Raw genomic sequence first — 5,168 nt, forward strand, 5'->3', positions numbered from 1 at the left:
TTACTAAGTGTTAGTAATGATCTTGACCGAAAACGATAACTAAATGACTATCGGAATATGAGTTATTCTGGAGATAGTATTTGGTTAAGAATTGTCTTGCTTTTGTGAAGGAATTCTTGACTGCCCCACGGTAGCATTTGTTCTAAATCACTTAAGTATTGTTGCAAAAATAATGATTATGGGTACATTATCACTTTGTTAAAACTTGATTGGATTTAAAAGCAATTCACTTATAAAATTTGTTTATAATTTCAGAATGACGAGTTCTTATACAATTGTTGGCTTCAGACAAACTGATTGGGGACAATTATGTAAACTAGAAATCAAATTTGAATACAATACTCACGATAGACGATTTAAGATTTGTCTTAACGGAGGAATGTCCTCCCATTCCTAGCTCAAATACCAACCGAACTGTTTGGGAAGCATTTGATAAATGGACCAGGGCTAATGATAAAGCCCGTGCTTATATCCTTGCCAATCTTCTGATGTTTTGGTGAAAAAACACGAGGGTATGAACATAGCCAACGAGATTATGGAATCTCTAAAAGGGATGTTTGGACAGTCGTCTTTTACCTTGAGGCATAATGCTATCAAATGCGTTTACAATAGTCGTATGAAATGAGGGGCTAATGTTCTTGAACATGTCCTGGACATGATGGTCCACTTTAATGTGGTTGAAGTGGATGGTGCTGTGATAGATGAGAGAAGTCAAGTTGGCTTTATTCTAGAATCTCTTCCAAAGAGTTTTCTGCAATTCTGTACCAATGCCTTGATGAATAAAATTGAATACAACTTGACAACTCTACTTAATGAGCTACAGGCATTTTAGACCATGTTGAGAGCTAAAGGTATGGAATCAGTGCCAGAAGTAAATGATACTTCTGCAAAGAAAAGAAGAATGTCCTCCAAGCCTGAAGTTGCCTTGTCTTCGCAAACTAAGAGTATTCCAGCGAAGAAAGACAAAGGGAAAGGGAAAAGCCTGCTGGTAAGAAGAGCAAGAAAACCGCTGCAGAGAAAGGGAAATGTTTCCACTACAACGAGCTGGGGCACTGGAAGAGAAATTGCCCTAAATATCTTGCAGAGAAGAGAGCAGAGAAAGGCAAACAGGCTGCTTAGATCTTGGAGACTGGTTGCTCAGCTCATCTAGTAGGAGAAGTTGCTGATGAAGATGTAAATTACCTGTTTTTGTTAAATCTTGTAAAGAACCTTTTGTACATATTTTTGTGTTAAATGAAATGTTCATTTTCAAGAAATATGTTTGTTCTAACTCATAGCAACTTCTATTAATAATCAAATTGTTAATAGCAATCAACAATTATTTAGATATTTAAATGGCTAAGATCGAAGTATGATGAATTTAAGATTTCTAGCTCAGACTGTTAACAAGAGTTGTTAAGGCAGGTCAGACCATCTTAATCAAAGAGTTAAGTGTACCTCAATGTAGTGGGAGAAAAATGTGTTTCCTAGCCATTATTGAGAAAAAGATGAATTCCTCATAAGAAACCTATTTGTATATTAATATGTTTACAATGATTCTCTCAGCTAAAGTATTTAAGAATCATCTAGTAAGACTAGAAATACCAGAGGTTAATAACCTAGAGCAAGTGGGAGAAATATCAGGTATGAGATACCAAATGGCAAAAGCCATGGGTATGGGATGCCCTAGTTTATTGTATTTCTTTATAAAAACTCATAAACTCAATCTTATATATCGAATATATAAGTTACCACTGGAGTTTTAGTCCAAGTAGGAGTTTGTTGGGATTTTATGTCCTAAAACTCGTGGTTTATAAACATTAGAACTTATTCTGAGAATTCAATAAAGTTGTTATTTAATATATATATTTTTAGAAACCCAATAAACCTAAGTCCCTTGACTATTATATGAGTACTTGAACTTTATGTGGAGACATACAAGTGGATCAGGTCCGAGTAAATAGTCAAAATGATCTATAGTATATGAATAAGGTTGGGTACCTTATTCTGGCAACACTATTGGATGCGGCCTACTCTGTAGTTGTTACAAAGTGTTGTAAAGTGCTACATACGAAGTGATCCTAATTCGTGCATGTTGAGACATGAGGAGTGGGGGTGTCCTGTGCAAATGAGTTTTGTGCAAGATCAGATCACGAAACTTATCACTCTTACTTTATAACATTGTTTACTGTTTAAGACTGACAATTTCAAAGCGATGACCTAGGTAACTTAACCTTAATCCTAAGCTAACTATGAACTCCTGTTTGTTCGGGATTATCCTTTGATCTGCAAACGGTGAGAGTAGACCAATTGCCTCTGCTCAATAAGTTTACCATTCTGAGAATAAGACCGGATGAATAGCTTGGAACATAGGGTGCAAGAGGGAATTCACTCCTAACCGATTAGGGTTCGTAGAGGGGTTGTTCCCTTCAAGTGCTGATTCTGGGTCTTGAACAAGAGGCCTCACCCTCTCATTGGCCTGAGAGGGATTCAATTTGTTGATTGGATCACAAATCAATTGTTCATTAGGGAATCAGTGGAACTTAAGGAACAAGAGGTAATTTCGGGGGTAAAACAAAGATTCGACCCGGCCGTTATTACGAGCAACCTGTGAAGGGTTAACTTACTAATCATGGTTATATCGAATGGACATAATATATCTATAATTAGGGGAGTTCAGCTATGGTCTTTAGTGGAATCACCCATTAGTTAACGAATGGGGGTTAGATCGGTCTAATGAGTTTAGCCGATTAATCTCGGATCATTAGAGCCCATGATCTGTAGGTCCGCAAGGTCCCCTTACTAGCTCATAAATGGGTATGCTTTAGGGTAGCTTGAGAAATTAATTTGAAACGTTCAAATTAAACAGAACAAGAGAATAAATATTTAAATATGATTTAAATTATATAAAGATGATAATTATGCAAAAATTAATTTAATATTTGATATTAAATTAATTAATTTTTTAAATTGATTTATGAAATTAATTTAAGAAAATCAAATTTTAAATTAAAATGATTTAAAAGTTATTTTGTATTTTAAAAATGAAATGGAAAATCGTTTTTGCATGGCACGTAATTGAAAAAGAGTATTTTCCATCATCATCATATTTTATGTTCACATACAAACCATAATCTTCTCTACCTTGATTCTCCAAGTATGAGCTGCAAGCCATGCACTCCATCTCTTTGCATGTTCATCTTGATTATTAAAGAAGTTTGGAGTTGTTGGAGAAGAAAGAGGAATACAGAATTTTGAGAGAAAAATCATGGTGAAGAAGAAGTTATCTTCTTCAACTTGCTACTGTGTGTCCCGCAACGCTGCCTAAAGCTCCAAGAGCATAGTAGGGAAGACTTTGAGGTCGTTCACGTTGACATCAAGTGAAGACAGCAGCTAAATAAACAGTTTTCTTGAAGAGTTCTTCAAAGGTATGTTCTTCAAAGGTATTTTTACGAACAACATGCTTTAGTTTTTGTCAAAATTAGTGAATTAGAATGCTTATGGATCCTTGATACTTCCGCTGCGTGTTGTTGAACTCTAACAATTACATCCACCACTGAAGAATATGTCTCTTCATAATCAATACTAGGTCTTTGTGGGAATCCTTGTGCAACTAGTCTTGCTTTATATCTTGTGACCATATTATTTTCATTTATTTTTCTCACAAATGCCCATTTATATCCCACAGGTTTGACATCTTCTGGGGTTTGAACTATTGGTCCAAATACCTGACGTTTTGAAAGTGTATTTAATTCTGCCTTGATTGCTTTGTTTCACTGAAACCAATTTTTTCTATGTCAAAATTCTTCAATAGTTTTTTGTTCGAGATCCTAGTTTTTAGATATAATATCAAGAGCAACATTATACGCAAAAATGTTGCCAATAACTATATTAGTTTGGTTCCATTTTTTTTCCTATCATGACATAGTTCATTGAAATCTCATTATTATCTTTAGATATTTCACATTCCTCACTAATCATGTTAAAGATTTCTTCATGGATATTTATATCCCTAACCAAGTCTTTTTTACTATTAATTATTTTTTATTTCGAGGATTTTTATCTTTGGAATTCACTAGTCTATCATGCTTCTAGCATGTTCTAGATTCATTGGTGACAACTTGTTATGTTGAGATATCAATTTTCAATGGGATATTTGTAGCTGGAATATGCGATTTAGTTACTTTATTTACATCTATAAATGCATCTAGTTATTGTTTTGTTATATTTTACAAAAAAAATTATTTTATGAGCTTCAAGTTCACATTGATCTGTATGGATAAATGAGACAATAATAATGCATTCCATGAATTTTTTTTTCCAACCTTTTAATTCTTCCCCTCTACTGTTGGAAAATTTGTGTAATTAAAATGACAATCAACAAATTGAGCAATAAATATTGTTGTGCTGATCATCAACAAGTGAAAACAATTTGGATCTTAAGCACTCTAATTCCATTAATTTAAGCAATCAAGTAAGCATGTTCATAACAAAATAATAATGTTTCTGAAATTCATACATTTGAAGAATCCTTTACAAATCAACAACTCCCTACTCGAATTTACTCTTCAATGGCTAGTAGACCACCACTTGATTTTTCCTGGTGGATTCCAAAATGAGTTTGAACTTGGAAAGATTTTCGGCTTTTGTAGCTGGAGAGAATAATTCTCTACTTTTTAATTTCAATTGCATTAACCAAAACAATCTCAGCCAAAGATTGGTTTTAATTTAATTACACCATGTAATTTAAAAATATGAGAAATTGACACCACATCTTAAAAAATGGGTGGAATGTTAGTGTTCAAAGGGGGAAAATCCACTTAATAGTTATTCAATTTTATATTGATTTTAAGCAAAATCAATTTCTTAATTTTGAAATCCAATTTCAGAAAACTAAAATGAAAAGCTATTTTTTTATATATAAAATAATAATTCAATAATTAATATTAAATAAAAACATTAATTTTTAAACAAACTAATTCCATAATTAATTTTGTATAAAATTAAATTTAATAATTAATTAAATTAATTTAATATCAAATATAAATTAATTTAATATCAATTTCTCAAACATAAATCCCTATTCATGTAATTAATATTTAAATCATATTTAAATATTCTTTAGCCCCCCGATTTCGTTTAATTAGATAACTAAACATTTAATTATATCACATATAATTAATAATTCT

This window comes from Benincasa hispida, chromosome 2, assembly GCF_009727055.1.
Source record: "Benincasa hispida cultivar B227 chromosome 2, ASM972705v1, whole genome shotgun sequence".
In the NCBI taxonomy this organism is placed as follows: Eukaryota; Viridiplantae; Streptophyta; class Magnoliopsida; order Cucurbitales; family Cucurbitaceae; genus Benincasa; species Benincasa hispida.